We start from the raw sequence: 9971 nt of genomic DNA, 5'->3' as shown, positions 1-9971 counted from the left end.
TTTCATATTTGAGCTTGAATCGGGTCGTTTTTAATGACTTAATCAGTTCAAATCTTTCACATAAACTAATTGATTCAAATGAAATAGACACTGAAGTGTTTAAAAAATGGTCAAAATCATTTGTCAGATGAACCTGAAATATGAGGCCAAAATCGGCCCTTACCGGACCTACTCCTTTGTTGGAACAACGACTATTAACGAGTAATGTAACCCCCTTAGAAATTCCTGGCTACGAACTTTGTTAAATAAAAATGTGCGGATCTAATTCCATTATTATGGATAATTACCATTAAACACGTATAATTTGACAAGACATAAATATAGAACGAAGTGAAAATTATCAATAGATCAATAGTTGCAATTTATATAAATGACTGAAATCTTCATTTTTGTTATTTAACCTCTTTATACGACTGCAAAAATGTATTATTCTATCATGATCATGAATATCATGATTTGTTTCATCATATGTGAAATAACCCCTATAGTGACCGAACCCAACTTCCTTATAGAAATATGGTCACCATGAATTGTCTCGAGGATCTGGCCATAAGATCTGTGTCGAGGTCGGATCATGACTTTTGTTTAGATGCCGTTTTAAGTAATTTATATACATATAAAAAAGAAGATGTAGTGCGATAGCCATTGAGACAACTCTTCGCAAGAGACCCAATGACACAGCAAATAAAACAAATATAGGTCACCGCACGGCCTTCAACAATGAAAAACGCCCATACCGCATAGTCAGCTAGAAATCACAAATGTAAAATAATTCAAACCAGAATATAGCCGGTTACTGTACAGTGTGAAGTTATAACCTACATTCGGTTGTAGCTTTAGACTCCCGTTGAAGTGAGTATAGTACGCACTTGTTTCTGTCAATATTGCCCCTTTATCAATTAAACAATTCATGGTTACAGTTAAAACCAACATCAAGTCTTTATTCTTGATCTTTACATACATTTTCAATATATTAAAACAAAAACGAATAGATAGCTGATCGTATTTTTTTGGATTCACGGTAGCTCGTTCGAAAACTGAAAGATTTGCATACGATTTCAAGAAGAATGTTTGTATACAGACTACAAAGTCAGACAGCGGTAAACATAGAAGATGAAAAGACAAAAGGTAGGTATGTATGTATACTTTTCTACATTGGTTAGAGGTATAGGGGGAGGGTTGAGATCTCACAAACATGTTTAACCCCGCCGCATTTCAAGTTGCGCCTGTCCCAAGTCAGGAGCCTCTGGCCTTTGTTAGTCTTGTATTATTTTAGTTTCTGGTGTACAATTTGGAAATTAGTATGGTGTTCATTATAACTGAACTAGTATATATTTGTTTAGGGGCCAGCAGAAGGACGCCTCCGGGTGCGGGAATTTCTCGCTACATTGAAGACCTGTTGGTGACCTTCTGCTGTTGTCTTTTTATTTGGTCGGGTTGTTGTCTCTTTGACACATTCCCCATTTCCATTCTCAATTTATAGAGTATACTTTAAAACTTTAAAACATTTTTTTTTGTTTAAGGAACCGCTTTGATCTTCAACACGTCGGTTGTCTCGTAATTCTTTTCGTGTGCGTGCAATATCACGCCTTAAAAAAGTCGTAAAGGGTGGGTGGGGTTGGGTGCATGATTTATGATTTACATGCAGTACATCGAATTAATAAAAAATTATCAAATCATACCACATCTCTAGTCTAGTTCTACGGTCTACATCTCGAGTCCATTAAAGCATAAAGGGGAGGGACTTTTTTTATGTTTTTCTTGGGGGGGGGGGGGGGGGGGGGTTATAATTTTACCTGTTTCTGATCTTATAAAAATATGCAGTTCATCGAATAAATAAAAACTAATTTACCACATGTTTTTTTTTTTATTTATCTAAAATTTGCCTAAATGATCTGTGTATTTTTCTTCCTTCCAAGTCACCGATCTTAAAGTTTGCTTGGTACTTCATGCATTACTTAAAAACATCATGGGTACAATTTCATCAAGAAAAACTTTAATCTTTTTGTATAAAAGAAGACAATGAAATGTTTTCCCTGATTCAGTTCCACAAACATGTATTTACTTATTTTGTACACAACATTTTAAGTTGTAAATTTATATCGGTTTACATAAAAATGTTCTTAATGTAGAAGATAAATGTTTACGTCATATAGACAAAATATAGTCCAACCGTCAAATGAAATATTCAGGAAATGACAAAAAAGTAACATAAACACGGGTCCAACGTAAATTCTGTGGTAATCTTCAGAAGAATTGTTGTTGTGAGTCAAATTTATATGAGAGTGAAAGTAATTCAGCCAGAAACCCAACAGCACAAAACCAAAAAAGTCATCGCAAGCGATGTTGATATGGATACGATTTTCAAAAAACAACACAAGGAACAGAGTCCCAATAATGACAATACACAAGCGCAAGTTTAATTCACTAAAAGTGAAAAGAAAGTTGTGAATATGTTTATTGTATCTGCCACTCAGTTTTTCGCAGATGATAGCTCAATTTCGTTATACATATAAATGTCCTAAATTTGACATTTTCTGAACAAATTTTGAAGCGACATTTATGTGTTTGTCCTATCCAAGGAAGCGAACGAACTGAGATGCTTTGATATTTTTTTTGGGGGTGGGGAAAGGAGGGGAGAGAGTGGTGGTATTGAAATGCTGTGAATTTTTACTTAAAAATCTGCACAATAAGCCAGCTTAGAAACTGGAATCCTCTTCAAAACCGTGCTATTTAAATTATGAGATTACGTTCTGTCTATAAATCTCAAGAGTTTCAAAGTATAAATGCGAAAATTGTATTTAGTTAAATAACAATAAAACCAACGATTTTATCACATAATTTGATATAACTTATCATAAGACATAGTTTTATTAATATTGCTTGAGATACATTAACATCATAAATAACTTAGTATAGATTAGTAATAACTCAGTCTGAATCTCCGTTCATTTTTATTTTACAATATTTAAAGCTGAATCAGAAATTTTTAAGTGACCTTGTTATTATCTTAACTTGGATCTTGTAGAGTTGCTCTTGACCTCATTAAGGTTTAGTCATTCATCGAAATTCCGTAACACCTATCCCAATGTTCGCAACTGTAATAAATCATAGGTTGAGGTGCAAAGGTTAAGGTTATCAAATGTAACCTATTTGTAAACAAGATTCCGCGCTTAAAAATTTGACAGGAAGACGTTCAGTTAAAAATTAAATACAGACATAGATCTTCATTTGGCAGTTTCCTTTTCTACACAAAATGAGCAAAGTTAGATGTGTATTCGTCGTTGGGGACATACCACACCTGTCCTTGCACTAGTTCTCTGAAATAGGTAAGAATTCAACAATCCTTATTTTATATCTCAAAACTTGTTTTAAGGACACTGAGTTTCTTTAATTTCTGAGACGTTAGATTTATAAAACACATGTAGACTTAAAGGCGTGATCTAGCACGCACACGAAAAGAATTTATACGAGACAACCGACGTGTTGGAGATCAAAGAGGTTCTTTAAAAAAAACACCTATACAGACCATTTGTCACATATTATATTTCAGAACCCGTATTTGGTTACAAAATATAATTAAACTCTTCATATGAACACAAAAAGTATAGGATATTTCATTTTGAAAAATCTCTGTTGCCATGTGATTACGCTGTTTGAAAAGCGCGCTTTATTTATTAACCAGATGATACACTCCAACCAGTAATGAGATTTTAAAATACAAGGCAAGACAATTAAAGAAATCTCTCAAAAACTGAAAAAGGAATTTTGAATATCAAATCAATACTCGACGGACAAATTTAGGGAATGAAATCTGAACTTTTGAAAATGATATTGTACGTATGTATCGAATACAGTAAATTATAAGCCTTTCACGGATACTGTGGTTATACTGTAATGAGATGCGCAGACAGATTTATGATGATATAATCAAAGATAAAACTTTGACGGAGGAAGGATAAAATCTAGGACGTTTTCCCAAAATTGACAAAGATCTTTATCGGACAGGATAGTCGCTGCATCGAAGAAAATTAATTGTTTCCTTTTTCACAGTTGCTAATCAGCAAGAATATGTGATCATTATTAGTAATAAAAACAACTCCTCATCATATATCCTATAAATAGTACGGGAAAGTCCAAGTCAGTGAACTTATATCATAAACTCTGGGTTACATTTTGTCTCTGCAGGTCTTTCAGACAATAAATTCAAATAAAAAAATAACTCTAGTCTTTTCTAGCCCCAAAAAAGTTTTCACAGCGAACGGTAAAATACTGCTTTTGGGACAAGCGGCGTATCTAAGGTGGTGGAACCCCCTTTTTGACGATGAATGCGTCTGAATAGGTCTCCCCCCCTATCCTGGGTTTGAACCCGGACCCTTTTAAAAACGGCTGGACCCAAATTATATCAAAATTACAGAAAGGACCTGCCAAGCTATATGTAAAAATATGGACAATTCTTTAATAAAAAGGGGGGGGGGCTTTTTTGCTTAGGTTGATTAGGTACTTTCATACTTTGTGTTAACTGGTATTTAGAAAATATGTGTGTTGTTAACTGTTATTCAAATTATCAAATAACAATTAAGGAATTTTTATCAATGCTCGATCTCCTTGTTTTTTTTCGATCGATATAAAGTATTTTGCCCTATATTGACCCCATTTTCATAGGTAAAAATCATTAATCAATTATATAAGTCGTACTGAGATTTCTTCCGGCAACACTGACATCTTAATCCAGCCTTCTATTTCGTCAGCGTTAGCTTATACTGGATCTATGGTTAAACAGTGGCCCAGGATCACAGGCTATAGCAATCAGTGAGCCAGGACCCGAGGCTACGACAAATCATACAATCTAATAGGGTAGCGAATTCAGTTTCTGCAGAGGTTAACCGCTTGTCGAGGTTTAAATTTTCGCACCTTCTATGCAGGATCGAAAGTCAAACATATATTGTTTGCAATTAAGTGACAATTTTGATTTTTTACATTTATAAATCATTGTCAATAAAAATTTTGTTATTTCATTATTTTAATAAATATTTGAATGATTGAAAGTTGTGACCTCAGTTTACATGGTTTACAACAATTTAACATTTATTGTTGCAATTTTCATTAATCATGTTGATGCAAATTCATTTCCGGAATTTTCGATTCTTTAATATGAAATAAATATATAGAAAGTTGTCCTTATGTTATATGTAAACCGGACTTTAACCAAATGCCTTTGTTTTATGTTAACAAAAAAACTGGGATATGCACCCTACTGTCTAAACATGAACCAATTGTGAACTTGTGATACATGTTTTGAAAATTTGCAAGTAAAGAGTCTAGTTCTACGGTCTACATCTCGGGTCCATTAAAGCATAAAAGGGGGGACACTTTTTTTATGTTTTTCTTTGGGGGGAGATAATTTATAATTTTACCTGTTTCTGATCTTATAAAAATATGCAGTATATTGAATCAATAAAAACTTATTTAATCATACCACATCTGTTTTTTTTTATTTATCTAAAATATGCCTAAATGATCTGTGTATTTTTCTTCCTTCCAAGTCATCGATCTTAAAGTTAGTTTTGTACTTCACGCATTACTAAATAAACAGCTGCGCTATGAGCTCATGATACGCCCGTCGTTTTATGCCATTATCATAATTCGAATATGACGTCCTTATAACGCTTTGTAAACAAAGCCGTGTTCCAATGAGCATAAAAAATATGTTTGACACATGCGCACGAACTTACTGTGTATATTAACGTTATTCCCATCGTTATCCTTTAAATTGTACACATTTAAGCAGCAAGTATAAACTTTTATTGTGTATTTTTTATAAAACAACATATATTTACCCTGCCCATAGTTTTTAAACTTATATAATATGAAATGTAATGCACAGACTCCTCGGAGAGAAAACGGGAAAAAGCCAAACATTTTTACGGTATTTTCGTACGCTTCGACCTATTAAAACACTGTATTTATCCTATTAGAATAGAAATAATTCCTTCGTGTCATACTCTATGCTCATTTTAACATGGGTAGGCATTATATTTGACCACATTTACACCTCGCTATCGCTCAGTATAAAATATCGACAAATGTAATGCCTACCCATGTTAAAATGAGCATAGAGCATGACACGAAGGAATCATTTCTTAGATAGTTTCTGAGATACAGCGTGACATGTGAAAACACACCTTTTCTTAACATACTTTTTTAATACAAAAAACTCAATAACTCATAATTAAAGTTTTGAAGCATCACCAAAAAGAATACAGAACTTAAGATTAATATAACTAAGAAGTGGGCAAAGTTTTAAACAATAATCATAAATTGTTTTTTTTAGATACGGCGCTACATGTGAACCCCCTCCCCCCTTAAAAAAACAAACTCAATATCTCTAAATTAATATTTTGAATCAAAACCAAAAAGTATACAGATCTTTGGATTAATAGAATGTAGACCGAAAATTTATCAATTATTTCCCTTTAATTTCTCAAATTAAAAAAAACACAAAAAAACGTATGAAGTTCTTAGATTGGTCATATTCAGGTGCAAATTTTTATGTAAGTATTTGTTCCTTCTTCAGTGAATATAAAAGAAGAATATTGTGGTTCATCTCTAACTCTAAGCCAAATGTCAATTTTATTTGATGTAAACATGGTAAAGTGTGTCACCTTAAAACAACCTATCCAAATTCTAATAATTATTTTTAAAGCTTAATTTTACTTGAATTTAAAAAATGAACATGATAAAGGTATAGATATTCATATGTAAAGATAACTAGTATCTTTATAGTCGTTAATTGTAAAATATATGCACAAATAACATCAAATTTAAAGATAAAATTTCTTTGTAGGTAGAAGAAGCTTTATCAGCAATGGACAACTTAGAGTCATCAAAGGCATCAGGATTATAATTTAGCACGCCAGACGCTCGTTTCGTCTACATAGGACTCATCAGTGAATCTCATACGAAAACATTCATAAAGCCAACCAAGCACAAAGTTAATGAACATTGAGGATCCGAAATTCCAAACAGTTGTGCCAAATACGGCCAAGGCAACCTAGAAGTTAAGATTGACAATTAATTGAGAATAAAATAATATAGAGAGCAAGATAAATAAGAGAAGAAAATATTTAATCATAGTTACAGTTTTTTTTATAAATAGTAGCCTCACTAATCATAACGAAAAAGACAGTTTATCACAAGCATTGCTACCAATCGATCTTGACCCAGTCGTGGCTATATATTTCTGTTTTGCTATCAACGCTACTGATATTGGGATTGTCTATATAACACTGTTTCTAAAACGAATATGTTGCTGATTATGATAGAAGTACACCTCCTATTAGTAGTAACATCAGAAGATTACCTTACTACGCTTAAAGAAGTTTTCAAGGAATAATAAACCGTCAATAGGAATATGGACCAACTGTTTTGATGTCTGAAAACTACAAGATCACTTATTAAACACCTATGGTGTGGATACAAACAGGGAAAATACCATAATGTATAAGACAGAACGATAATAGTATGTGACTGAATTCAGTCATAGACTTAGATTTAAAATGTGTTTGTATATATTGTATAGATATTTCTACTGCACAAACCATGTACTTTATAATGTCAATGAATAGTGGTGCCAGTGACTGAATTCAGTCAAGATTTTCGTTATTGTTAACATTAATATGTATATTTAGAATCAACTTGGAATTTTTTTTTATAATACTATAATCTAGTTTTGAAAAAAGGAAGATGATTCCTGATGTTTAATTGTAAATTGACTGAATTCAGTCAACAGTTTTCTTATGCACTTCTGTAAAAACTGTATATACCCCTCAGAGCATTTACTTGTTGTGTAGGATATTGCACACACACAACTGCTACCAATCTCTAATTTTTAATGTATTATCAATTGAATATTCAAATAAATTAAGATGAAAGTAGTAGTGCAAGATGACTGAATTCAGTCATGACTATGGTGTCACATATGCAGTTTTTATTCATACAGATAACTGGGACAAACAGATTTTCATTAAAAAAAATAGTCACAATTTAACAGTTTGAATAAAACGTATATTCTCATTTATTTTGTTTTTGAACATGCTAAATAAAAGCTTCAGATTACACAAATGGAAGCAAGTACCCATTGTGCCTAATATATTTTTCCAAACAGAGAGCGAAATCCTCAGACTAACAAAATAGTATATGCACATTTGCAATCGTGTACTCCTAAGAAAATAGCTGAAAATACGTAAGGGCACGATTTGCATCAACATGTGTCAATTTTTTCTAAGATATGGGGAGAAACCTCAGTTATCTAAATTTTAAGGAGGTGTTATTAAGCAGATTCTTGCATACCCTCCATATTTGACAAATCAGAATATTGACAAGTTGAAACAGAATGTGTTTTTTGCGAAAACTCGCATACACCTACGATTAGGATTACGATTACACTTACAGGTAACATTTAAACTTTGGTCGTCTCTAAGTGTAAATACAAACTGTCGTTCAAAACAAATGCTACATGTATCTCTTTTATGATGAATTTAAAAGTTGAACAATTGAGTTTTCAAGCAAAAACATGTAACCATAATTAACATATTAAATACAGGCGCGGACCCAGAAGGGGGAGGGGGGTCCGGTGGTTGGAACACCCCCTTTTTTTTAAACTTTTTTACGATCAATGTCTTTGAATGGGGACATGTAGTTGGACTAGCCCCCCCCCCCTTTTTTTGTCCTGGGTTAGAAACCCCCCTTTTTTAAAATGGCTTGATCCGCCCCTGTAATATTGGTCGTTGTGTTAAACTGTAGTTAAAGTATGCCAATCTAAAGGCATGCATATGTTGAAGGCCGAACATTGACCTATAATAGTTTACTTTTATAAATTGTAATTTGGATAGGGAGTTGTCTCATTGGCGCTGATACTACATCTTCATATGAAAACAGAATACTTCTTTTTATGCTCTGGTTATGATCGTATCCGTCATATCACATGCTTTCTGTAATATTTGACGTTAGTGTTTCGATTATTAAAGATGAAATTCATGCATGTATACCTACTTTTGAAGAAACATATAGTCGTCTCATTTATTGGCCTTCTTTGGATTAATGGCAGGACTTATAAGGTTGGTGGGGAAAACTTCCGTTTGCAGTAGTGGCTATTGACGGAACTTCAACTGAAATTTATAGGCCGATAACAGAACCACAGGAACAATATTATTCGGGATACAGACAATATCACTGCATTCATACTCAAGTTGTTATATCGAACGAAGGCAGGATTTATTATGTCGAATGTGGATTTTATGTACATCAAAACGATGCTCAGCAATATATGTTGATGCGAAATATTGGACAACAACTACCTTTTTCCGGATGAGCTATTTCTGCTGAGCGACAAAATTTATCCTAACAGACATCTAGTACTGACAGCCTATACTAGACAAAAAATTGTTAGAAAACACCGGAATATGCATAGAAAATGTAGAAAGTTAAATAGACTGATAACCCACTATAGAGTTAAGGTTGAACACGCAATCGAAGAATTAAAAAAATACGAAGTTATGGGGACTTCGTGGAGACATCCAAGACAGCAATTAACATCTGTTTTGACCAAATGCGCTGTTTTCGTTTGCCGCCGTAAAGACTTATTTACATTATAAAAAAAATCATTTAACTATCATGTATCTTTATTTTTTTTTATTTTTTTTTTCATTTTGAGATGACCCTTTGTTTTTTTAACTGTAATCGTAAGTCTAAGGTGTAATCCTAGGTGTAGACCTAGTTTCCGCAAATGTCTAGTATGAGACAACTCTCCATTAAAGTCATATTTTTAAAGATAAACCATTGAAGGTCATAGTACAGTCTTATATGTACCATTTACTAGTTTTCTGGATCTTGAGTTGATTAAGAAAGCATGAAACTAAAAAGACTCAATGTGTCAGGGGCAACTCAGGCGCGGATCCAGAGGGGGGAGG

The 9971-nt window shown here is 33.1% G+C and overlaps 1 long non-coding RNA gene across 1 annotated transcript; it reads left to right on the top strand.

Moving 5' to 3' along the window:
- The first annotated feature begins 3090 nt into the window (after positions 1 to 3090).
- On the top strand, positions 3091 to 8080 carry LOC134691452 (uncharacterized). Its single transcript, XR_010102140.1, has 2 exons — positions 3091 to 3329; positions 6848 to 8080. It is a non-coding gene; the product is annotated as an uncharacterized LOC134691452 (long non-coding RNA).
- Positions 8081 to 9971: the final 1891 nt, after the last annotated feature.

The sequence above is a fragment of the Mytilus trossulus genome, chromosome 11, assembly GCF_036588685.1.
Source record: "Mytilus trossulus isolate FHL-02 chromosome 11, PNRI_Mtr1.1.1.hap1, whole genome shotgun sequence".
Taxonomy (NCBI): domain Eukaryota; kingdom Metazoa; phylum Mollusca; class Bivalvia; order Mytilida; family Mytilidae; genus Mytilus; species Mytilus trossulus.
This window is presented reverse-complemented; position numbering and strand designations above follow the sequence as displayed.